General features: G+C 36.8%; 2 pseudogenes across 1 annotated transcript in view; one reads left to right on the forward strand and one right to left on the reverse strand.

Annotated features, from left to right (window-relative positions):
* LOC109438214 (putative elongation factor 1-alpha-like 3 pseudogene) overlaps window positions 1–27,852 on the forward strand; it is a 109,027-nt pseudogene that overhangs the window by 51,141 nt on the left and 30,034 nt on the right. The gene's annotated exons all lie outside the window — the stretch shown is intronic.
* LOC109438218 (large ribosomal subunit protein eL28 pseudogene) lies at window positions 24,142–24,591 on the reverse strand (annotated as a pseudogene).

The raw sequence follows: 27,852 nt of genomic DNA on the forward strand, positions 1-27,852 counted from the left end.
CTTGAGACAGGTTAGCTAGCATGTTGTTGGGTAGACAGGAAGGTCCCTGGTGGAATAAACAGAAGGCATCCATGTCCTGAAACTCCTGATTCTAGAATGGCTCCTTCACTTCAGAACAAAGATATAAGAATGCACCTTGAGGTTAATAAATTATCTCATAAATCCCTTTTGGTCAGAGAAACAGAGCAGATCTGATAGATAGGAATGGGTTATTTTGCTAATCCCTTCAGGATAGGCAAACAGAACAAACCTGATAGATGAATTCCATTAGAAGGTGTCAGCTCCCCTTCCCCAAACAGGCAAGGGAAGGTATAAAAGTAAGAGCTTTTGCCTCAGTCAGGGGGCATCCCATTTGGGAATCCCCTCAGGCTTGGGAGCTGCATTTCTTTGCTTTTTAATAAACTATCCTCTTTTACAACTCCTTGCCTCTGCTTGGTCCCTGCTTCCATTCTTCAGTTTCACAAGATACGATCCTGGCACTCACTCACAGAAATGTTCCTACATCAATATCATCTACTAACAACCAAACTCTAGTGGAGGGTTGCCATGAACGTGTAGAGTGGGGTTTCTCTAACTCCAGCATGAATAAGAATACCCTGGAAGCCTTATTGCTAGGCCCCACTTCCAGAGTTTCTGATACAGTAGGTCCCAACGAAATTCAAGAACTTGAATTTCCAACAAGCTGCCAGGTGATGCTGATGGTCCAGAGATCACACTTTGAGAATTGTTCTAGAGCAGTCTTTCAAACTGGTGTTCCCAACTGTCTGAGAATCTAAGAATGTCTTGAAATGCACCCAGGATTTGTTTTCATCAAGTATGGTAATGTGACAGACATGGAGCTAGTTGCCTTTGGAGGAAGTTTATTACAGTTCCTAAGAGGAAGGGATATGGTGTTACCGGAGAGTGGGCTCTTATCGGGGCGATGTACAGGTTGTTGGCGTCTCGAGCAAAGAATTGAACGAGACACACAAATAAAGTGGTGAAAGAATCATTTATTAGAAGAGATAGTACATTCCAAAGAAATAGGAGCGGACCCGAACAGCAGAGAATGGCTCAAGGGCTCATTATTAAAAGAAAAAGTACACTCCAAAGAGTTTCAAGCAGGCCCCTGAGCAAAAGCAAGGCTCAAAAGGCTCAAAGGGCCCAGACTGGTGAGGACTTGGAGTTTTTATCCTTTTTTCTTTAGAATGGGCTGTTCCTTTCTGGGTGGGGACCACTTGATTGACAAGAGGCAATTACTTCATCTTTTTAGACTGCACATGTTAGTTCCCAGAATTCAGTCTGCTATGATGATATTAATGAACTTCCAGGCATATGTATGATATTATAATGATGGTATAATGAGGCCCAGGTGAAATGAAGGTCGTTGTGGCCTTTACTGCGCAGGTGTGAGTGGCTGGTTTAATCTAGTTGGGTATTTTGTACCCACTTGTTCCTTGTAGATAATTACAATGAAAAGAGGAAGTTTTAGGGGAGGGGAGGTCTTTGGGGCTGTTGCATTGTGTGGATTATGCAGGAATGCAGAGATTAGATGCCTATCTCTAACTGCCTGCCTTGTTTTCCTTGAGAGAGTGATCCCCATAAAATCTCTATGGGAAGTTTTCCTCTGTATCTACTTCCTGCTGAACAGGGGAGTAGAGCTGTCCCTACCTATTGGGGAATTCACAGAACTCTCACCCTGTCTGATCTCAGATGACAGGAAGGGGTCTTGAGATCCTCCTGGAAGACTGCATTGGCTTCTTTGGTTGCGACTGGCAACCTTGCTGGGGCATTCTCCGCATCCCCAAGGCCCCTGAATGAGGAAAAATAGATTTTAATTAATAAATCCATTAGCTCTATAGCGCCTATGGCCATTCAACCAGTCATTCAGGTGGCGTTAATTGTCCAGGAGTTCGGTCTGGAACAGATAGGAGAGAACACAAGGCTTCAATGATTACAATCAACAAATATGAATCACAAGTTTTAGGGTAATTACCTAAAGCAGAGGTAGGAGAGTTCCATGATTCAGGTTAAAAACAATATTATTTATGATTAAGAATCTAATGGAGTTAAAACACTAAAGAAAAAAAACTTAGTTTCTGTAGTAAGAAGCCTTTTCATTTGGCCCGTATCAATGGCACACCATGCTTGGTCACACAGGGAAGTACCGTGGTGGGTCAGGAAGCAGGAGTGATGGAAGACTGTGGGCAAAAGTCTTTATTGTAGTTTTCACAGGAAAGAGTAGACAAGGTAAGGTAAGCATTAGGATGGCTAGTTTGAATAATTCCAGTAGGCTCTGGGTGGTCCCCATTTGTCTGGTAATCTGGCCCAAGGGTGAATTACAGCTAGGAGAAAATTAGTTTGGTGTGTGTGACAGTTTGATATAGGAAGTTCTTGGGGGTTTGGGCTAGGAATTGATTTGTTTGCATTTGAAAGACATGCTGGCAGGCAAGTTGTTTACTATCTCCCGGAATTTGGGAGACTTGGGAGGGACAGAAACTCCAGGATTAGCAAAGCCCCAAGATGTCAAAGCATCATAAAATGCAGAAAATGCAAAACATGATTAATACAAAGAAGAATTTTCTATTTGGTGTTTATTTTAATAACAATCTTAATTTTTTGATACTGGTTGTAAAATCAAATCATTTCTTGGGGATGATTCTCAATTTAAAGACAGTTTTATAAAATGAAACTTTAGTTTATGAAATCTTTGTCTCTAAAACCAGGGAAAAGGACCCTTGGAAATCCAAAAATATATTCTTAATGGATCCAAGAGAACTTTTTTAACCATTAAAAGGGCTTCGTACTTAACTCAACTTGGAGAGACATATTGTATTGGCATTCACATTAATCTTCCCCAGCACCCCTCTTCAGTTAATGAACAACAAGCTCTACTTTTTTGTTGTTTTTTAAAAGCTAAACTCTCAAAAACAATATACTATACGAAATCAACAATATAAAAAAGTTATCAGATCATTCTTTCTAAATGATCTGAAATATTACTCTCAGAAATGCTTATGTAGGTCACTCAACTGATTCAAGAGTCAAGTAATTTTATCTGTGAGTGTGGGGGGGTGTGTGGAAGTGTCTTGCACTGTGTCCCTTTGGAAAGACAAATAGGGGGAGAAAAGTCCACTTTTCTCAGGAGAATCCAGGAAGCAGCATCATTGTTATCAGTCGGATACACATTGTTACTGCTCAATGAACAGGTGACTATTTATAAAGTGGCATTCTGCATCAGCTGCTCAGCATTTGAAGAGTTTTCTGAGAAATCACAGTTCCTTCCAAACTTTATTCGGGTCATTGGAGCTGAGGTTTCAGTGATACTTGAAATCTTTTCTGGGGTGAAAAGTATATAGAATCCCCCAACAGAACCATAATAAAGTCTGGAAATTACTTCTGGCTGGGGTAGAGTTTCCATGAGGGACTTAAAAAGCCTTAAGTGTGTGCTTAGTGGGCTATAAGGGAAACCATGCGCACCCCAGCAAAATAGAGCAGTACGTAATGAAACATTTCATGGCCCACAAACTGTCCATTACTAATTTGGATAATTGGGGCACAGAGTTTATTTTTCCTTCTTTTATTTATTTTTATTTTGCTTATAATCTATGGCCTGCTGAGGTACATCTACCCCACCTTTAGTATTCTCTTTCCAGGTTTTCTCTGATTTCTTCCTTCTCAAACCCTTTATTTCTCTGACCCCTTGCCCATGTTCCTGCCATTTCTTTCTTCTCCTGTTATCAATCAATAAATAATTAGATTACCATTTAATATATTGACTAAATATTTACTAATTGACATACGTAGGGAACAAAGAAATGTGACATACAGTCTCTGATCTAAAGGAATATGTAAAATCGAATCTTCTACTACTTGGTATAGACTCTCCTTTTTCAATAACCATGAAGCATGCCTTTCTGAAGACTGTACTTTATTAGTAAAAGCATCAGCTAGGATGCCTGGGGCAACCCTGCAAGGTAGAAAAGCTGCAAGGGCTGCCTCTGGTGACAGAAAGTGGAGAAGGACATGGAGGGTCACAAAGGCCATAGGGCTGCATTCCCAGAAGAGAATTGTGAGATCAGGAGCAGAAATACAGAATCATTCAGAAATGAAGGGAATATTTCCCTTTGCTCACAACAGAAAGAGGAATAGAAAACTAGAGATAATTTGTAGAGCTAGAGTCAGATATCCTGTAAATTAGGGTTTCCAGGTGGGAATTCCCGCCTGTTTTCAGAAATTTTCTTCACATTCCCCTTCCCGAATCCCGAGAAAAGTTGGTCGGGAAATCGGAAAAATTGGCTCCTTGAATCCAGGTGGTTGATAGTATCGGCCGTCACTTTGTGGAAACAATTCATCATGGAGAACAGAAAACAGTTTATATCTCGGGATTCAGGAACAGGAAAGTGAAAAGAATTCCTGAGAACGTGCGGGAATTCCCACCTGGAAACCCTACTGTGTAAGTAGTGCAGGGGGTAAAAGAAAGGAAAGAAACTTAAATTTATTGAAACCATACAATGTAGTAGGCACTTGCTAGGTCCTTTACTTACATTATCTCATTTAATTTTTTAAATAATCCTGTGAGCTAGGTATTACTATTGCCATTTCATATTTGAAGAAATCATCCAATGTCATATGGTTAGAAAACGGTGGAGTCAGGATTTGTATCAAGGTATTTCTGAGCTCAGACTGCACTTTGCATCCTGCCTCGCCGATGACCCAGTTTGAGATTGATGGAAATGTGCTGTAGGTATTTATGTCTACCTTTCAAGCCAGAGACTGTGCACTTACATCAACTTGCATATCATCTTTCAGAGAAGTTTTGTGTTCACATAAATGTTTTATTGTTATTATTATTGTTGTTGCTATGATTCTAGAGGAAAATACAGAATTTGAAATCACAGATGATTCATTTCTTGACATACACTGACACAATGATTTTTTAAATGAAAATATTGAATGTTAAGCTCTGGAAATAAGAAAGACTTTTCTACATGCACTGTAGAATAATGCTTAAGCGGAAAAAAAACACGGTGACCTTATTAACCCAGTTCCTTCCACATAAAATTGCCACAAACTGTCAGCATCCCACAGGATTCCACCCACATAGCAAATCCTAGTGCAATACTTTGAACAAAGACATCCATCTCAGTAACATTCCATGTGGTTGTTGAAACCACCTTCAGGATAAAGTGCTTTCTTTTCCAGCGATGTAATTAGATTTAAAGCTGCAAAAATCTTCTAGTGCATGTGAGGAGTATCTTGAATTTAGTGTTGGAGGACCACACATAGGTAATATGTGCATGATTTTACTCAGTGGGCAAAGCCATTTTGTAAATCATATGTAACGATTTACAAAAAAGTGGCAGACACATCCTATCACCTATTCAAGCTGCACCTATGGCAGATACCTAAGAAAGATACCAACACTTACTTGCAGCCCAGAAGCAGTCTTAGCCCTTGTTCATGCTGGGCACCTAACATGGTCACTTACGATGAAATCCGTTGCCATCTCTGATCTAAAAACATCATTTGTGGAAAAAAAAATCATGCAGACATGATTCAAATATATGCTGCTGTTGTTTTTTAGAACCATGCCAAGCTCCATCTAAGCGATGAAACCTTCCTTTAGGACCTCAACCACTCTTGACCTCCTGCAGCATATACTGTTTGAAACTCCTGGTGGCATTTATCATAGACTGCTTCAGTTTTTATTTGTTTTGTTAGATATATAAGACTGATTGCAAACCCCTCTCACCAGTTGGGTCGACATGTCATCATACCTCTCTGTTATGCTGTCATGTAGTGTTGTGCTTTGCTTTAGGAAAGTGCTTAATTAGAAGTGTGAGTGATGATAAGATAATGCTTAATGGTGAGCATTTTGAAGTAGGAGTAATGGAAGGATGAATATGGCACTGATGGCCCAGCATCTAGTCAGTTCACGATTATAGGAGAACAACTTAGTGTTCACTCTTACGGGTCAGCAGCATTGCTTTGCACATGAAAGGAACAATGTTTTTATAGAATGTGTAGTTTTATTCTGAGCAAACGACAGTCTTATCCAGAGGAAGAGGGAGGGAGACAGGCCCAGGACCTCTCTATTGGTTGCTTTGTGCTGGAAACAAGAAGATCACCCATGCATGACAGGACCTCTCCAAGACAACTAGGCTCATGGGGATCCTTGATGTATCTCTGAGATGGAAAGAAATTTGTAAAGCTGCTCTTTCTTGGTGTCTTGCTGTAAATTTTCCTCTGCTATGTTAGGTGCAGCCAGAAGCCTGAATTAGACATCTTAGCTGTTGGATCCTCTGCCTAGGGTACGGTTTCCTATCTTCCCTATCTCTTCTTGAGGCCCCTTAATCATCCTCTGTGATCGGGGCTCTCTACATTGACATGTGAACCTCACCTAGTAGTACAGACAGTTTTCTTTTGGGTACTTTCTCAGTTCTTAGCCTGTGCTTAGCAGTTTTAGGTAAGGGCTGTTCTGCCAGTATCTTGAGCAATAAAAAGAGAAATATTTATCATATATACAGTATATATCACATATTGTACATGAATCTCTGTATATTTATTCCAACAGCATTTTATTGTATAATCTTTATACACAGCAATCCTTACTCAAACAATATCCCCATAGCAATTCTACACCAGATGTAGGGTCATTTTAAATTTCTTTGAGGGAAAAGAAGGGCTTCCAATGAGTAACTATGAATAAGTGTGTTTCCCCAAATCCTTCTGTACCTCATGTTACATGTTTATTTTATTATTGAAACAAATTGTTCAGTAAAGGAAAAGTACAGAGAATAATATAATGAACAATCAAGTATGCAAAAAACATAATTGAATTTTGTCATTTGCTGTACATTTTTTTTAAATACAAGAAAAATAACAACAGAGAGACTTGAATGTTCCTTTTTTTTAAATTTATTGGGGTGACAATTGTTAGTAAAATTACATAGATTTCAGGTGTACAATTCTGTATTACATCATCTATAAATCCCATTGTGTGTTCACCACCGAGAGTCAGTTCCCCTTCTATCACCATATATTTGATCCCCCTTACCCTCATCTCCCACCCCCCACCCCCCTTACCCCCACTAAACTATTGTCTGTGTCTATGAGTTTCTGTTTCTCATTTGTTTGTCTTGTTCTTTTGTTGTTTTTGGTTTATATACCACATATCAGTGAAATCATGGTTCTCTGCTTTTCCTGTCTGACTTATTTCGCTTAGCATTATACTCTCAAGATCCATCCATGTTGTCACAAATGTTCCTATATCATCTTTTCTTACCGCCCAATAGTATTCCATTGTGTATATATACCACAACTTCTTTATCCATTCATCTATCGAAGGACATTTTGGTTGTTTCCATGTCTTGGCCACCGTAAACAAAGCTGCAGTGAACAATGGAACACACGTATCTTTATGGATAAATGTTTTCAGATTTTTTGGGTAGATACCCAGGAGAGGGATCGCTGGGTCATATGGTAATTTTATTCGTAATTTTTTGAGGAACCTCCACACTGCCTTCTATAACGGCTGTACCAGTCTGCATTCCCACCAACAGTGTATGAGGGTTCCTTTTTCTCCACAGCCTCTCCAACACTTGCTACTATTTGTCTTGTTGATGATAGTCATTCTGACTGGGGTGAAGTGATATCTCATTGTGGTTTTTATTTGCATTTCTCTGACGATTAGTGATGTTGAGCATTTTTTCATATGTCTATTTGCCATTTGTATGTCCTCTTTGGAGAAATGTCTCTTCAGGTCTTCTGCCCATATTTCAATTAAGATGTTTGTTTTTTTGTTGTTGAGTTGCATGAGTTCCTTGTATATTTTGGATATTAGCGCCTTATCGGAGGCACTGTTTGCAAAAATCTTCTCCCATTCAGTTGATTGGCTCTTTATTTTGTCAATGGTTTCTTTTGCTGTGCAGAAGTTTTGAAATTTCATATAGTCCCATTCGTTTATTTTAGCTTTTACTTCCATTGCCTTTGGAGTCAAATTCATAAAATGCTCTTTGAACACAAGGTCCATAAGTTTAGTACCTATGTTTTCTTCTAAGCAGTTTATTGTGTCAGGTCTTATGCTTAAGTCTTTGATCCATTTTGAATTAATTTTGGTACATGGTGAAAGATAGCAGTCCAGTTTCATTCTTTTGCATGTGGCTATCCAGTTCTCCCAGCACCATTTATTGAAGAGGCCGTCTTTCCTCCATTGTATGTTTTTAGCTTCTTTGTTAAAAATTATCTGTCCATATTTATGTGGTTTTATTTCTGGGTTCTCAATTCTATTCCATTGGTCTACGTGTCTGTTTTTCTGCCAATACCATGCTGTTTTGATTATTGTAGCCTTGTAGTACAAGCTAAAGTTAGGGAGTGTGATACCTCCAGTATTGTTCTTTTTTCTTAAGATTGCTTTGGCTATTCAGGGTCTTTTGTGGTTCCAAACAAATCTGATGATTTTTTGTTCTATTTCTTTATAAAATGCCATTGGGATTTTGATGGGGATTGCATTAAATCTGTATATTGCTGTGGGTAATATGGCCATTTTAACTATGTTGATTCTTCCAATCCATGAGCACGGAATATCTTTCCATTTCTTTGTGTCTTTTTAAATTTCTTTCAAAAATGTCTTATAGTTTTCAGCATATAGGTCCTTCACATACTTAGTTAAGTTTATTCCTATGTAGTTTACTCTTTTTGCTGCAATTGCAAAAGGAATTGTTTTTTGTATTTCTTTTTCTGAGATTTCATTGTTAGTATATAGGAATGCAATGGACTTTTGTGCGTTGATTTTGTAGCCAGCAACTTTACTGTATTCGTTGATTGTTTCTAATAGCTTTTTGGTGGAGTTTTTAGGGTTTTCTATATATAGCATCATGTCATCTGCAGAGTGTTGATTTAACTTCTTCATTCCCAATTTGGATGCCTTTTATTTCATTCTCTTGCCCGATTGCTCTGGCAAGGACTTCCAACACTATGTTGAAAAGCAGAGGTGATAGGGGACAGCCCTGTCGTGTTCCTGAACGTAGAGCAAAGGGCTTCAGTTTTTCACCATTAATTATGAGATTAGCTGAGGGCTTGTCATATATTGCCTTTATTATGTGAATGTATTTTCCTTCTATACCTATTTTATTAAGTGTTTTAATCATAAATGGATGTTGTATCTTGTCAAATGCGTTTTCTGCATCAATTGATATAATCATGTGATTCTTGTCCTTTATTTTGTTTATGTGATGTATCACATTGATGGATTTGCATATGTTGAACCATCCTTGTGCGCCGGGGATGAACTCCACTTAGTTGTGATGAATAATCTTTTTAATGCATTGTTGTATTTGATTCACTAGAATTTTGTTTAGAATTTTTGCATCTGTATTCATCACAGATATTGGTCTGTAGTTTTCTTGTTTTTTGTTGTCCTTACCAGGTTTTGGTATCAGGGTAATGTTGGACTCATAAATTGAGTTAGGGAGTAGTGTCTTTCTTCAATTTTTTGGAAGAGTTTGAGCAGGATTGGTTTTAGATCCTCTTTGAAGGTTTGGTAAAATTCACTAGTGAAGCCATCTGGTCCGAGACTTTTGCTTTTGGCAAGGTTTTGGATGACTGATTCAATTTCGTTACTGGTGATCGGTCTGTTTAGATTTTCCAGTTCTTCATGGTATAGCTTTGGAAGGATATATGTTTCTAAGAACTTGTCCATTTCTTCTAGGTTATTGAATTTGGTGGCATATAGTCCTTTATAGTATTCTTGATTGATCCTTTGTATTTCTATGGTGTCTGTGATAATTTCCCCTTTTTCATTTCTGATTTTATTAATTAGTGTCTTCTCTCTTTTTATCTTAGTGAGTCTAGCCAAGGGTTTGTCAATTTTGTTAATCTTTTCAAAGAACCAGCTCTTTGTCACATTAATTTTTTCTATTGTCTTTTTGTTCTCTATTTCATTTAATTCTGCTCCGATTTTTGTTATTTCCTTTCTTCTGCTGACCTTGGGTTTCACTTGTTCTTCTTTTTCTAGTTGTTTAAGGTGTAATGTGAAGTTATTTATTTGGGATTCTTCTTGTTTCTTGAGACAGGACGGTAATGATATAAATTTCCCTCTTAAAACTGCTTTTGCTGCATCCCAAAATTTTGGTAGGATGTATTTTCATTGTCATTTGTTTCTATGTATCTTTTGATCGCTCCTCTAATTTCTTCTTTGACCCAGTCGTTCTTTAAAAGTATGTTGTTTAATCTCCATGTATTTGTGTTTTTCCCCCTTTCTTTTTGCAGTTGATATCCAATTTCAAAGCCTTGTAATCAGAGAATATGCTTGGTATGATTTCAATCTTCTTAAATTTGCTGCGACTGATTTTATGTCCCAATATATGGTGTATCCTTGAGAATGTTCCGTGTACACTAGAAAAGAATGTATAGTCTGATGTTTTAGGGTGAAATGCTCTATATGTGTCAATTATGTCCATTTCATCTAATGTGTCAATTAGGGCTGCTATTTCGATATTTGTTTTCTGTTTGGATGATCTATCCATAGCTGTCACTGATGTATTTAAGTCCCTTAGTATAATTGTGTTTTGGTCAATTGTTCCCTTTAGTTCTGTTAGTAGTTGCTTGGTATATTTCGGTGCTCCCTGATTGGGGGCATAAATATTGATGACTGTTATGTCTTCTTGTTGTACAGTCCCCTTCACCGTTATGAAATGTCCATGTTTGTCTCTTGTTATCTTTTTCACCTTGAAGTCTGTTTCATCTGATATCATTATGGCTACACCTGATTTTCTCTGGGTACCATTTGCTTGGAGTGTCAATTTCCACCCTTTCACTTTGAGTCTATGCTTGTCCTTGTAGCTGAGATGTGTCTCTTAGAGACAGCATATGGTTTTGATCCAATCTGCTACTCTGTGCCTTTTTATTGGTGAGTTCAGTCCATTTACTTTTAGGGTGATCATTGATATGTGAGGGTTTCCTGTCATTCTATCTTTAGTTTTCTGGTAAGGCTGTGTCTCCATTATTTCTTTGCCTTTTTGTTGTTGTCTATTATTTCTGTGTGGTGGTATTCTACGATGTTTCCTTCTGTTTCTTCTTTTATTACAGTATATATTTCAGTTCTGGATTTTTTTTTTTTTTGAGTGGTTACCCTTAAGTTTATGTAAAAGAAAGTTTGATATTTAGAGTATTCCATTTTCTTCAGCACACTTACTTTCTCCATTCCCGTATTCCAGTTCAGGCCTTTACTCTCCCCCTTTTTATGTTTCGGTTGCCCAAAATTGCCCCTGTTGATGGTGGTCCAATAGCCTCCTTTAGTATTTCTTGTAGTGCAGGTTGTGTATTAGAAAATTCCCTCAGCTTCTGTATGTCTGGAAAGGTCTTTATTCCTCCTTCATATCTAAAGGATATCTTTGCTTGATATATTATTCTTGGCTCATGATTTCTCTCTTTCAATAGTTTGAATATTTGGTTCCACTCCCTCCTGGCTTGTAGAGTTTCTGCTGAAAAATCTGATGATAATCTAATGGGCTTTCCTTTGTAAGTTACCTTCGTCTTTTCTCTGGCTGCCTTGAGGATTCTTTCTTTGTCGTTGATTTTAGACAGCTTCAATACAATGTGCCTTGGAGAAGGCCTGTTGGGATTGAGGTAACTAGGTGTTCTATTTGCTTCTTGGATTCGAGGGTCCAGTTCTGTCCACAAGTTTGGGAAGTTCTCATCGACAATTTGTTTGAATATATTCTCTGTTCCCTTCTCTCTTTCTTGTCCTTCTGGTATGCCCATTATTCTTATATTGCTCTTTCTGATGGAGTCAGAAAGTTCTTGTGGAGTTCTTTCATTTCTTTTGAGTCTCAAGTCTTTTTCTTCTTCCATCTTTGTAATTTCCAGGTTTCTGTCTTCAATGTCACTGATTCTTTCCTCCATCTGGTCAACTCTACTACCTAAGCTGGTTATTTCGTTCTTAATTTCTTCTATTGAGTTCTTAATCTCCAGAAATTCTATTTGGTTCTTTTTTAAAATTTCAATCTGTTTCATAAAATGCTCATGTTGTTCTTTGATTGTGTTTCTGCGTTCATTAAACTGCCTTTCTGTGTTTTCTTGCATCTCGTTTAGTTTTTTTTAAAATGCAGTCTTGAAATCTCTGTCATTGAAGTCACGTATTTCCATATCTTTAATTTCCTATTCTGGAGACTTTTCACTTCCTTTCTGAGCTGTATTGTTGCCTTGGTTATTCATGGCAATTACTGATTTATTATTTCTCTTCCTAGATATCTAGAGGAGTGGCTTCTGCAACAGGTTTATAGGAAGAGGTCTTTCTTTTGTTTTCCAGTGCTTATTGGTAGAATTTTTTATTTTCTCTCCGACTGCAGCCATTTTTTTCTCTCTCACACGGTAATGCTATGTTTTCTCTGCACTATTCCAGCTTCTCACACAATGGGGGGATTCCTTGGGAGATGGGCTTCTCCTCTGTTAATAGTTCGCCTGGGTCACACGATGCAGTGTCCCGGTGGGTATGCAGAGAGCTTTTGAAGTTCCAAAGCTCTTCCTGCACCAGATTCAGAGCCCTCATGTTTCAGCAGTTCTGTTTACTCCTGCAGGGATCTGCCCAGATAGTTGGAGTCAGGTGCGGGGTGAGTTGTGAGAGGTGTCCCTGAGCAATGGTGGCGACCACCACCAGAGCCGGTCCTGCTTCCATAGCTCCCTCCCCTTTTCCGGAACTAGTTGTGCTGCAAATCTGTGTCTGCAGTCCACAGTTCTGAGAACAGCAAATATTCTGTTCTTTTGATCTGACACTGCTATTGTTCTGCTTCTAGCACCGGGCAGTTGAGGGCGGGGCGAACTTTGGGAGTGTAGGCAGGGGGCGGCTTGTCTGAGTGCCTAAGGCTTCCGTTCTCTGCTCGGCAGTGCGGGCTTAAACCACTATTTACAGCCTTGTTCCCTCAGTCTTTTCTCTGAGGTCTCTGCCGTGAGCGTTGGGTTCAGCCATGTTATATGCTGTCCTCTCAGTCCTTTGGGCCATCAGCAGAGCCCTACCAGTCCGAGTTCTTTCTTCTCCCACAGCTGTGGTAGTTACGGGATGCAGCAAGCTTGGAGCACTGAGCTGGGTCTGCGTCCTGTGCCCGCGCGGCTCTGTCTCCGCACTTCTCCCTTCCTTCCTCTCCTCTCACGGGATTCTCTCATCTTTAGGTGAATTCAGTAGTGGGCCTCTTCATCTTGCCTGTCTGCTTTGCATGGAGTCCTTTGTAGTTATTATTGTTCAATTTGGTGTAAATTCCAGGGGAGGTTTATAGAGGCTCACCTCACGCCACCATTTTGATGATGTCTCAAATATTTCTTTGTATTCGTTTTCCAGTGCCATTTACCTTTCTCGTTTCACTGTCCTGAATTTTATATTCTAGTATCTTTCCAGTCTGTGTTCTTATAACTTTATCACATATATATTAATTGTGTGTTTCACGTATATTCATATGTATGTTTGCATTAATGGTATCATACCATTCACATAATTGTGCACTTTGCTCTTTTATTTCAACATGTCTCAGTATATTTTTGGAGGAGAGTTAGTTCTTTTACAGCAGGTATATAGTATTTCATTACATAAATACATCCGAATTTGATGAGCATGAAGTTGTCACTAGTTGTTATTACAGTGATCCTGCAACACATAACACATCTCTTTGAACACAGTGAAAGTTTCTCGTGTATATATACATACTTAAAATGGAATTGCTATGTATGTATATTTTCAACTTTACTAGTAATGCCAAACTGCACTCGCTCTAATTTATACTCTCATTAGCAGTGTTTGAATGTTCCCAGATTGCTAGAGTTTCATCAACATTTGATAATTTCTGCCTTTTTATTTTTATGGATCTGATGATGTAAAATAGAAGTTAATTTTTGTTTTTATTTGCATTTTCCTGATTACTTGCAGGGTTGAACCTCTTTTTATGTTTACTTGCCATTTTTGTGCCCTCTTCTGTGACCTGCCTGTTTATATCATTTACCTACTTTTTTCTGATTTATTTGTCTATTTCTAATTGGTACCATATTTCCCCGAAAATAATACCTAACCAGAAAATAAGCCCTAGCATGATTTTTTAAGATGCTCATAATATATGCCCTATCCGAAAAATAAGCCCAGTTAAGACCGTCAGCCAGACCGATGAATTTAGTATGCCCATTGCAGCACACAACAGACATATTGAATTATAAAATAATAATATTAATATATAATTAAATATAAATAAATAATGTTACTGGCATTAATGCTTAAAATAAATGATAATATAAATTATAATTAAGTATTTGTAAATACCGAAGCAGTTACCTTTGGACAAGAGGTAAATGCCTATGTAAACTGATGAACTAGAGACTTACTACCGAATGACCAATCGGAGCACAGACACAATGCATGAATAACATGCGCGCTTGATAACAAATGGATGTGGTTGGGTCTAATATGAATCTTCATAATTCAATACGTTGTGTGTTGTAATGGATGTACTTAATGCACTTATGTGAAATAAAGAAAAGGTTTCTGAATTTTGGTGCCTGTAATATTTCATTGCTTTTGTGTGGACCATCGTTCTTAACTGTCATCATTTTTGTTGCCACTCCTGTCTCATAAGTCTTCAATTAACACTTGATTTAGTGATAGATTTATATGAAATAATATTTTGATCCCCAGACAAGATGAGTGCAAAAAGAAAGAGCTATTCTGTCGAGTACAAGAAAGGAATCGTGGAGGACTCCTGGAGCAAGAATCTTACGACTTTCTGCAAAGAGAAGAAGTTGGATCTCCAAATGGTCCGAAAATGATGAGCAGAGTACGATAACCTCAGTCAACAGGTGGAGGAGGGAAATGCTAAGAAGCACAAGTGTGGATCCAGTAGGCAACCATTATTTCCTGAGCTGGAAGACATCATCTGTGAATGGATTGCTGACAGGAAAGCAAAGTCTTTGGTTGTGCGCACGGCTGATATTCAAGCATTTGCTCTTGCAATGGCACCACAGTTAGAAATATCCCCAGAAGAATTCAAAGCATCACAACACTGGCTGGATGGCTTCCTTCAGCGATATGAACTGTCTCTAAGAAGATCGACAACACTGTTCAAGCTGGAAGATACTGAAGTTATTAAACGTGCACTTGCATTCAAGTCCTTTGTTGATGGCATCAACTGTTCTAAACACCAGCTCTCCAACATGATTGCTATGGATGAAACTGCAGTGTTTATGGGCCAAGGATCTCAAACAACAATTGATCGGAGGGGTACCTCGTCAATCTTCATTCCCTCCACTGGTTACAAAAGTGCATGTGTTACCTGTATTTTGGCAATTTGTCTGGATGGAAAGAAAGCTGTACCTCTAATCATCACTAAGGGCAAGAAAGATAAGGTTGAACACGTTTCGGGCATTTATGTTCTTGAAACCGAAAAAGCCTGGAGCATACAAGCAGTTATAAGGAAGTGGGTCGATTTAATGCTGCCACTTGTTTTTTGAGGTGGCCAAAGAGGTCTGCTAGTCTGGGATTCAGCCAGCACTCACTGCGCTAAAGAGATGAAGAACTTCTTTGCAGGGAGAAGAGTAGATCAAATAATGATTCCCGCATGAATGGCTGCCTATCTCCAGACTCTTGATATTGCAATAAATAAGCCATTCAAGGATGATTTGCGCATGGAAATCCAATGACTACATTGAAAATAGAATGGAGAGAAATCAGCGTGGAAACTTTGTGAAGCCTAGCCTGCAAGAAGTCGTGACTTGGGTGAAGAATTCATGGGATAAAATCACTGACAGCTGTGTTGTGAATGCACTACGAGCAGGCTACATGGACAAGAAGTGCTCAGTGAAGGAGAGCTCTGTTGCTGGACATGAGAGATTGGGGCCAATGGTTCCACAGGATATGGAGTCGCAAGAAATTCAAGCTGGAATTCAGGGTTTGGAGAGTTATGACCATGTTCCAGAAGAAGATGACATGACTGTATTTGAATATATGTAGATTTTTGTACATGAATAAATGAATAATGTAGATTGTTGTACATGAATAAATGTAGATTGTTGTACATGAAAAAATAAGACATCCCCTGAAAATAAGCCCTAATTCGTCTTTTGGAGCAAAAATTAATATAAGACCTGATCTTATTTTGGGGGGAAATATAGTATATAGAAGATTTTTATGTATTGTAGATGCCAACTATTTGATGGTTGTACATGTTGCAAATATATTCTCCCAAGCGGTTGTTCAAATTTTAATGTAATTTATGATGCATTTTTTGCACAGAAGTTTAAAATTTTAACGTAATCCAATTTATTAATATTTCCCTTTGTGACTTGTGCTTTTTATGACCTATGCTGAGGACATGAAGATATTCTCCTAATTTTTTTTCTAATATCTTTAAAGTTTTGATATCCACATTCAGGTACATTTGAGATTTATTTTTTTTATCAGTGATCTGGGGTAAAAATCTATTGTTTTCCATATTCAGATAATCAAATGTCTTGATAGTTCTCATTGAATAGTTTAGAATTTTTCCAGTGATTTATAAGGCTATTTTTATATTAATTATCATATATCTGGTTTGTTTTGGGGCTCCCTATTCTATTCCATTGATCTATTTATCTATTCTAATACTAAACTATTCTGTTTTAATCACTATAGCTTTATATAGTTCTGTATATCTGGCGAGCAAATGTTCTCTCCCTCTATTTTTTTGAGAAATGTCTTGAATTTTCATTAGAATTTTGCTCTTTTACATGAAATTTATACTCAGTTTGTTAAATTACATAAAATATTCTGGTAGAACTTTAATTGAAATTGCATTAATTTAGAGATTAACTTGGTAAAAATTGCCAATCTTAAAATATTTAATCTTTCCATTCTTGAACAGATATACCTCTCCATTAATCTAAGTATTTGTTTTTTTTTTTTTTTTTTTTTTAAGGATGCCGCAGCTCACAGTGGCCCATGTGGAGATTGAGCCAACAAACCTTGGTATTATTAGCACCATGCTCTAACCAACTGAGCTCACCGCCCGCCCCCTAAGTCTTTATTTTTCAACATTTTGCAATAACATTTGATATATTTCCACATAAATGTCTGCACATCATGTGTTATGCTTATTCCTAGTTAGTGTATAGTATTTGTTGTTATTGTAAATGAGATTCTATTGTATTATCTAATGTGTTTTTACTGGTATGTAGGAATTTCATTATTATTTTTATGTTGATCTTATGACCAGCAATTTTTGCCTGTTGTAGAGATAATCATGGTGTTTGCAAATAAGAACAAAATTTGCTTCTTTATTTCCAATCCTCCCTTTGTTTTATTGCATTGTCTAGAAACATCAATATAATAATATTAGAAAAGATGAAATCCTTTTCCTGATCCTCACTTTAATAGGCAAAAGTACAAGAATGATAGTTGCTGTAGGTTTTGGTAGATTTTCATATCTTTTGTCAGATTAAGGAAGTTTCCTTCTTTAACTAGTTTTCTTGGAGGTTACCTTTTTAAAATAAAGAATAGGTTTTTAAATTAATTGAATCATTTTCTGTACCTATTTAGTTGATCATATATTCTGTTTCTCTGTACTGCGTTCTGGGAGATGTATCTTTCTATTTACTATGATCTCTTCCTCTGAAATTGGTTTCGTATTTACTCACTAATTGAGGGTTTTATTTTAATTACTGTATTTCTAATTTCTATCACTTCTATTTGTTTCTATTATTCATGTATTTTGTTAATTCTATTATTACCTCCATTCTTTAAACTTTTTAAAATGTATAGTTGGCCCTTGAGCAATGTGGGGTTAGCGGCACTGATTCCTATGGAGTTGAAAAATCTGTATATGACTTAAGTTGGCCCTCAGCATAAACGTATTCCCAACTGCGGTTTGAAAATACAGTTGACACTTGAACAACATGGGTTTGAATTGCGTGGGTCCATTTATTCAAGGGTTGTTCAAGGATCAACTGTATTTAAAATTTTATTTTTCAGATTACTTGGTTGCATCTAGTTTCTCAGGGGTGAGTCTCCATTTCTTGTATTTAATGTTTATCTCTCACAGTAATGGGTTTCTAGATCTGCTCTGTAATTTTTCTGAAAATAAAATAATCTTCAGTGAGAATTGTCTTCTGTAGGAATCCTATAGATTTTACTACTTCAACTTCAGTTCTTATGAGAATTCTTCATTTGGAGTTTCTACAATTCATGGGTAATACCATTTGGAGTAAGGTAACAGTTTGTGTTAGGTTGGTGCAAAAGTAATTGCAGTTTAAAAGGTTAAAATAATTGCAAAAACCGCAATTACATTTGTACCAACCTAATAATTCCAGTTCTTCATGGGGCTCTGCTATGGTTTTAAGTTCCCTTTTTATTTCTGACATCTTGAGTCACCCTTTTCTTATTTCTGAGTTTGGCTACATATTTACCTTTTTTGATATTTTATTCAGTGTTTCTACTCGTATGTGTCCATTGTGGCTGAAATTATGCTTCCCTTAGCTCCTATGTCATCCCCTTAACTAGAAGTCCCCATTACCCCTAAATAAGCAATTTTAAATATGCTTCTTATAATCTTTGAAAATTCATGCTAATAATAAGGAAAGAAATAACAACACCAATAAGATACATAATCACCCCCAAGTAAAAAGCTGAAGGTTCCCACCTCTGAGTATACACCATGTTGCATATACTGGAGTACCCTGACCTGTTCTTTTCAAGTAAGGACAAATTCCTTGCCCATTCCACATTATCCTCACGCCAAATTTTTTGTTTCCCCTTTTCCTAACTCTTGTGGCTGTGCAGATTTGACATAAACTCTTGTTATATTCTTTTCAATATTGTCCTGCAGTTTCTTTGCTTAACAGGTTTATTGAGGTATAATGTCTAGATATAAAATTCACCCAATGTATGTGTATGATTTGATGACTTATAGTAAATATATTCAATGGTGCAAATATCATTATAATCCAGTCTTAGAACGATTCCATCATCCCCAAAAGTTCTCTGGTACACATTTCCCATACAAATGAAATTCCATTACCACCTAAACCTCCAGCCCCAGGAAACACTCATCTGCTATTTGTCTCTATGGTTGCAACTTTTCTAGAAATTTCACATAGATAGAATCATAAAATGAGTACTCTTTTGTGTCTGGCTTCTATTACTTAGTATAATGGTTTTTTGTTTGTTTGTTTTGTTTTTAAAGATATTTATTTATTTATTTATTTATTTATTTATTTATTTATTTATTATTGGGGAAGGGGAACAGGACTTTATTGGGGAACAGTGTGTACTTCCAGGCCTTTTTTTCCCCCAAGTCAAGTTGTTGTCCTTTTCAATCTCAGTTGTGGAGGGTGCTGTTCAGCTTCAAGTTGTTGTTCTTTCAGTCTTAGTTGTGGAGGGCACAGCTCAGCTCCAGGTCCAGTTGCCGTTGCTAGTTGCAGGGGGCACAGCCCACCATCTCTTGCAGGAGTCGAACCGGCAACCTTGTGGTTGAGAGGATGCGCTCCAACCAACTGAGCCATCTGGGAGCTCAGCGGCAGCTCAGCTCAAGGTGCTGTATTCAATTTTAGTTGCAGGGAGCGGAGCCCACCATCCCTTGCGGGACTCGAGGAATCGAACTGGCAACCTTGTGGTTGAGAGCCCACTGGCCCATGTGGGAATCGAACCGGCAGCCTTCGGAGTTAGGAACATGGAGCTCTAACTGCCTGAGCCCCCGGGCCGCCCAGTATAATGTTTTTGAGGTTCATCTACATTCTCATATTATCAATAGTTCATTTAGTTTATTCCCTTTTGTTACTGAGTAGCATACTGCTGTGTGGATATACCACATTTTGTTTATCCATTCACCAATTGATGGACATTTGGGTTGTTTCCAGTTTTGGACTATTGTGAACAATGCTGTGGACATTCACTTACAAGTTTTCGTGTGGACAGGTGTTTTCATTTCTCTTGGGTAGATAACTGGAAATGGAATTGCTGGGTTATATAGAAATTGAATGCATAACTTTTAGAGATACTGTCAAACTGTATTCCATAGTGGTTGTATCATTTTATGTTCCCTTCAATAATGTATGAGAGGTTGAGTTTCTCCATATCCTTGTCAATACTTTGTATTGTCAATTTTTTGATCATAACTATTGTAGTGTAAAGTGATATCTTATTATGATTTTAATTTTCATTTCAATTTGTATTGCCCCAATAACTAATAATGTTGATCAATTTTCATGTGCTTATTAAATATTGTATATAATCTTTGATGAGATGTCTGTTCAAAAGTTTTTCCCATTTTTATTGGGTGATTTGTCTCTTATTGAGATATGAGAGTTAATTATATATTCTGGATACAAGTTATTTGTCTGACATGTGATTTGACAATTTTTTCTTCAAGTCTTGGCTTTATTTTTATTTGAAGAGCAAAAGTTCTTAATTTTGATGAAATCCAACTTATTGTTTTTAAAAATTTCATGGAGCATGATTTTGGTGCCATAGTTAAATCTTTGCCTAAGTCAGGGTTAAGAAAATTTTCTCCTAGAAGTTTTATAATTTTGCTCTGTCATTTAAATTTATGATCTACTTTGAATTAATTCTTGTGTATTGTATGAGGCAAGGATTTAAGTTACTTTTTTATTGTTATATGGATATCCAGTTGCTCCAAATATCCAATTGTTGAAAGACTATCCTTTCCCATTGGATTGCTTTGGCATCTTAGTTGAAAATTAATTGATCATAAATGTTTGGATCTATCTTTGGGCCCTCTCTATATATATATTTTTGAAATCAATGTTAACATTTTGAGCATATCTCCAGTTTTTCTTTTTCTTCCTTTTTTTTTCTTTATTCGGGAATGGGAACAGGACTTTTATTGGGGGAACAGTGTGTATTTCCAGGACTTTTTTCCAAGTCAAGTTGTTGTCCTTTCAATCTTAGTTGTGGAGGGTGCTGTTCAACTTCAAGTTGTTGTCCTTTCAGTATTAGTTGTGGGGGGTGCAGCTCAGCTCCAGGTCCAGTTGCCATTGCTAGTTGAAGGGAGTGCAGCCCACCATCCCATGCGGGACTTGAGGAGTTGAACCGGCAGACTTGTGGTTGAGAGCCCACTGGCCCATGTGGGAATCGAACCAGCAGCCTTTGGAGTTAAGAGCACAGAGCTCCAACTGCTTGAGCCATCGGGCCGGCCCTCCCCCTCTACTCTTTTTGATTGATCTATATGTCTATCCTCATGCCAACACCAAGTTTTGAAAGCAAGTAGTTGAAGTCTTTCAATTTGATTCTTCCATTTCAAAATTGTTTTGGCTATTCCAGATCATATGCATTTCCATATACATTTTATGATCAGCTTGTCAATTTCTACCTAAATAAGAGGACTGCTGGAATTTTGATACTGATTTTGTTGAGTCAGTAGATCAATTTGGGGACACTTGCCATCTTAACAACATTGAATCTTCCAATCAATGAACATGGTACATCTCTCCATTCATTTAGGTCTTCTTTAATTTTTTCTTTATTGAGATATTATTGACATATAACATATTTAAATTTAACGTATATAATGTGATGATTTGATATATGTATATATTGCAAAATGGTTACCACAATAAGGTTAGTTAATGCCTCTATCCCCTCACATAATTGCCTTGCATGTGATTGGTGATAACATGTAAGATCTACTCACCTAACAACCTTCAAGTATATAATACAGTATTGTTAGTTATGGTCTCCATGCTGTACATTAGATCCCTGGAACTTATTCATATTATAGCTGGGGGTTTGAACCCTTTGACCAACATCTCTCAGTTTTCCCTAACTCCTAGCCCCTGACAACCACCATTCTCTCTATTTATATTAGTTCAGCTTTTCTAGATTCTGTATATTAGTGAGAACATACAGTATTTGACTTATTTCATTTAAACTAGTGCCCTCAAAGTTCATCCACATTGTTTCAAAAGACAAGATTTTTTTTCTCTTTTTTATGACTGAATAATATTCCATTACATATGCCACATTTTCCTTATCCATTCATTCATTGGCAGACACTCTGGTTGTTTCCATATCTTGGCTATTACGAATAATGCTGCAATAAATGCAGGGGTTCAGATATCTCTTTAAGATAGAAATTTCATTTCTTTCAGATATATAAAAAGAAGTGAGATTGCCGGGACATATAGTAGATCTATTTTTTAATTTTTAACATTTCTCTAGGTACCTCCATACTGTTTTCTATAGTGGCTGTTTAAAATTACATTCTCACCAACAGTGCACAAGGGTTCCCTTTTCTCAATGGCCTTGGCAACACTTTTATTCGAGCAAGTGTAAGGTGATGTGTCATTGTGATTTTAATTTGTATTTCCCTAATGATTAGTGATGTAGAACATCTTTTCATTTCCTGTTTAAAATTTATTTAATTAATCTGAGCAATGTTTTGTTTGTTGTTTTTTTTAAGTCATATTATGACCATTTAAAAAAATTTTTTTTGGGGGGAATATTGGGGAACTGTGTGTTTCTCCAGGGCCCATCAGCTTCAAGTTGTTGTCCTTCAATCTAGTGGAGGGCGCAGCTCGGCTCCAAGTCTAGTCACCGCCTTCAATCTCAGTTGCAAGGGGCGCAGCCCACCATCCCAAGTGGGAACCAAACCAGCAATCTTGTTGTCGAGAGCTCGCACTCCAACTAACTGATCCATCTGGCTGCCCCTCCGGCAATTCAGCAGCAGCTCATTGTCTTCAATCTAGTTGTGGAGGGCGCAGCCCACTGGCCCATGTGTGAATCGAACTGGCAACCTTGCTGTCCAGAGCTCGTGCTCCAACCAACTGAGCCATCCGGCCGCCCCTGTTTTGTACTTTTTAGTGTACAGGTTTTGCACTTCGCTCTAGATTGAATGTTTGTGCCTCCCTAAGATTCATGTGTTAAAATCCTAACCCCCAAGGCACCTTTAGAAGGTGATTAGGTCTTGAGGGTGAAGTCCTCATAAACAGGATTAGTGCCCTTACAAAAGAGACAGAGAGATCCCTTGCCCCTTCTGCCATGTGAGGACACAGCAAAAAGATGGCTGTCTATGAAAGAGAAAGTGAACCCTCACGAGACACCAAATTTGCTGATGTCTTGATCTTGAAGTTCCCAGCCTCTAGAACTGTGATTGATACATTTCTGTTGTTTATAAGTCATCTGGTCTATGGTATTTGGTTACAGCAGTGCAATTGAGCTTTATAAAACATATTTCTTTTGTTAAAATTATTCCTAAATATTTTGTTACATTATGAAACTCTTTTAAATTTTATTTTTAAAATGTTCTTTTCTAGAATATAGAAATGCAATTGATTTAATACTGTATGCTGTGACCTTGCTAGATGTACTTATTAGTTCTAACAGTTGTTTTGTAGGGTCCTTAAGATTTTCATACTGATTATTCATCTGTGAATAAAAATAGTTTTCCTTCCTCTTTTCTTATCTACATGCTTTTAATATCTTTTTTCATGCCTTACTGAATTGGCTAGATCCTCCAACATAATGTATAATAGAAGTAGGGATATATTGATATTTGCTTTATCTCTAATCTTCAGGGGGAAGCATTAAATCTTTAACCATTTAGTAGATGTTAGTGGCAGGTTTTTCACAGATGCCCTTTATCAAGATGAGGAAATTTCCTCTTATTCCTAGTTTGTTGAGCGTTTTTTATCATAATGGGTGTCAGATTCTGTAAAAAATTTTTTCTGCCTTTTTTGACACATACATGTTTGTTTTCTTTTTTTGTTTTTTTAAGGAAGGCACAGTTCACCGTGGCCCACTGTGGCTGGGGATCAAACCAGCAACCTTGGTGTTATTAAAACCATGCTCTAACCAACTGAGCTAACCGGCCACCCCCTTTGTTTGTTTTTTTGTTTCTTTTTTCTATTAAGGTGGTGTCTTAAATTAATTGATTTTCGATATTATATCAACCTTACATTTCACAAACACCACTTGGTCACGGTCTATAATGCTTTTAATATATTGCTGAATTCAGTTTCCTAATATTTTGTTAAGGACTTTTTAATCTATATAAAGGAGAGATATTGGTCTGTAGTTTTCTTGTGATATGTATTACTGGACTCATAAAATGAGTTGAATAGCATTTCTCCCTCTTCTATTTATTTGGGGTGGGGGAAGCAGCTGACGCTTTATACTTTATTGCTTTGGGGGGGAGGTGCTCAGGAGCTCTTGGTGGGGTGAGCCCACTTCCTCTTCAGTGTCATTGTCTCCTGGCTGCGCAGGATGGCGCTGGCTCTGCCGATGGCAGCCATGCTCAGGTCCAGGTGGTACTTGTTCTTGCGGATCATATGCTGGATGCTGCTGAGGGTGGCCCGGGCATTCTAGTTGATGGAGGTCCACACGTAGGTGGTGGCTGGCTTTCGCCAGCCGGATCTCTGCTTCATGGTGACCAACACACTTTTGTGGTTGGTCGCTGCTTACACGCCCACCGTCTGGCAGTGAATCAGCCCATTGTAGCGGAAGGACTTGCAGGTCTTCAGATTATTAGGCTTGGTGCTGTACGTCTGCTTGTTCCTTTTGATCAGGAAGCTGGAGCAGTCACGCTTGACCATCCATTGCAGATGCGTGGGCATGGCAACAGCTCCTCCAGTTGCGGCAGCCAGGGACGGAAAGAGCTCCCTCTTCTATTTTTTGAAAGAGTTTGTGTAGGATTGGTATTATATTTTTCTTAAATATTTAATAAATTTATGAGTGAAGACTTCTGTGTCAGGGATTTTCTTTGTGGGAAAATGTTAAATTATTAACTAAATTTCTTTATTTTTCTTTCTAGAAATTTGTCCATTTCAACAAGTTGTCTAATTTTTGCACATAAAGTTGGTCATAGTATTACCTTTTAATCTCTGTAAGTCTGTAGTGAATTCCTCTTTCATTTCTGATTTTGATAATTTCCATCTTTTCTGTTTTTCTTTGTTAGTGTAGCTAATGTTTTATAATTTTTATTTTTATTTTTTTGACTTTTTAAAGTAACAACTTTTGGTTTGATTGACTTTCTGTATTGTTTTTCTGTTTTCCATTTCACTGATTTCTGCTTACCTTTATTACTACCTCCCATCTATTTACTTTGGGTTTGATTTTCTCTTCTGTTTCTAAAATCTTTATATTAAATTTTAGATTTAAAATTTTTTCTTTCTTTCTGATATAGGCTTTAAACATCTATAAATTTCCCACTAAGAAATGCCATAGCTACATTCTGTACATTTTGATATGCTGTTTTCATTTTTTTCCAGTTCAACATGTTTTCTAATTTCCCTTGTGATTACTTCCTTGATTCATGTTTTATTTAGAATTGTGTTGTTTAATTCCAAGTATTTGGTATTTCCCAGGTTTGTCTTCTGTGGTTGATTTGTAATTTAATTCTGTTGTGGTAAAAAAACATACAAATTATATTTTAAATTTATTGAGATTTGTGTTTTGGCATAGCGTATGTACTATCCTGAAGAATGAAGAATGTTCCGTGTGTGCTTTAAAAGAATGTGTATTCTGCTAATATTAGGTGGCATGTTTTACATACATACACACACACACACACACACACACACACACACACACACACACACACTGATTAAATTGGTTGGTATTGTTGAAATCTATATCCTTACTGATTTTCTGTCTACTGGTAGTTCTATCAATTACTAAGAGAAAAGCGTTGAAACTTCCACCAATAACTGTTGAATTTTTTGTTTCTCCTTTCAATTTTGTCAGTTTCATTTTATGTATTTTCATGCTCTTTTCAAAGCTGCATTTACATGTTTAATTGTTATATCTCCTTAATGTGTTGACCTTTTTATCATTATGCAATGTCTGTCTTTATTTCAGGTAATAATTCTGTTCTTAAAGTATATTTTCTCTAATGTTCATTGAGCCACGCCAGCTCTTTTATGTTTACTGTTAGCATGGTATATCTTTTTCTATTCTTTTTATTTCAATATTTTTGTTTCTTTGAAACTAAAGTGGTATCTTATAAACAGCATGTAGATGAAACTTGCTTTTTCTAAAATCTAATTGGATGATCTGTCTTTTGATTGGAGTGTTTAGTCCATTCACATTTAATGTAATTATTGCTATAATTGGAATTATCTGTTTTGCTTTTTTGTTTCTATATATCTCATATCTCTTTTATTCCTCAGTTCCTCCTTTGCTGACTTGTTTTTGTGTTAAAGAAATACATTTTAGTATATCATGTTAACACCTCTGTTAATTTTTAGCCTATATATTTTTCAGTTATTTTCTTAGTGGTTACTCTAGAGATTAAAGTATGCATCCTTAATTGAACAATCTAATTCAAGTTAAGCCTGACTTAAATCTAGTAAAATAGAGCAGTTTTTTTTAAAGGAAACTTTAGACATGTTTTATTATAAAAACAATACATGCTCACCTTTTTAAAAACTCAAATAGCAAAAGAGTGCAAATTTAAAATCAATTCCACCTCACTCCAAACCCGCTACCATGTACAGTCACAATCTCTCATGCTGGCGATAACTACAAAACATTGTTTTATATCTTTATAGAAGCAAGCCAAATGGACTGACCATGTGTTCTATGTTCAGGAACTCTGCTAGATACTGGAAAAAGTAGGAAATGGATCCTTCCCTTTTACTCACAGAATTACTGAGGGGAAATGTCAGTATGACACCACCACGTGTAATAGGCATAAACAATGTACTATGGGGGACACCAGGGGTCATGATTGTGGCCCAGTTTTGAAGGTTGGGTAGCCATTCAGGAATGCTTTGTAGGAGGAGTAACATGAGTTGCATTTCTTTAATTAGTTTCTGGTGCACAAAACAATGTAATAGTTAGACATTTATCATTTATATCCCTCAAACTGTGTCAACCCCTGTCCGCCATCCACTATCCCTCTGACATCGCACACAGCCATTACATTTCCACTGTCAAAATAGAGCAAGTTTGCTCCAGTGTATTTCCCTTTCCTCCTCCCACATTTGTTCTAGTATTATCATGTAGTGTATGTATACCAGGGGTGCTAAAAAATGTATACACATGACTTGCATTCATCTTTTGTTATCCGTATATATTGAGTATTACAATTTTAATACAGTTTTTTCCTTTCTTAAAATGTGTATACATTTTTGACACCCTCTGTATATGCTATATATCTAACAATACATGGTATAATTATTTCTGTAAATAATGGTATGTTTTTAAAATAATAAAGAAAAGAGAAATATGTGATACATATGTATAAATAAACACACACAAATACACACAGTCTTTTATATATGTGCTCATATTTATTATTTCCAGTGTTCTTCATTCATTTTTGTTGATTTAACATCTTGTGCCATTTCACTTCAGCATGAACAATAACTTCATTTAACATTTCTTATAGGACATATCTGTTAGCAATGAATTCACTCCATTTTTCTTTATCTGGGAATGTCTTTACTTCACCTTTATCTTTTAAGTTTTGATGGGTATAAAATTCACAGTTGACTTTTTTTTTCTTTTAGCACTTTGAATATGTAATTTTACTGCCTTCTGTCTTACACTGTTTTTGAAGTTACCTGTTTATTTTATTGTTGTTCTCTTGTTTGTGATAAATATTTTTTTCTTGCTAATTTTAAGATATTCACTTTGTTTTTATCTTTGGCTTTTAGCAGCTTGAGTATGATATATCTAGTTTGGCACCTCTGTGTTTATCCTATTTAGGTTTTGTTGAACTTCTTGCAACTGCAGATTAATGTTTTTCGTAAATTTGCATTGGTTTTGATCATTTTTTTTCAAATATATTTTCTGCTCCTTTTTTTCTCTTCTTGTGAAAATGGAACATTAGTCTTAGTTCCACAACTTTCTGAGGCTCTGTGAATTTTTCTCAAGCACTTTCCTCTCTGTTCTTTGTATTGGATAAT

This window comes from Rhinolophus sinicus, chromosome 18, assembly GCF_057876585.1.
Source record: "Rhinolophus sinicus isolate RSI-liver-muscle chromosome 18, RSI-T2T, whole genome shotgun sequence".
In the NCBI taxonomy this organism is placed as follows: Eukaryota; Metazoa; Chordata; class Mammalia; order Chiroptera; family Rhinolophidae; genus Rhinolophus; species Rhinolophus sinicus.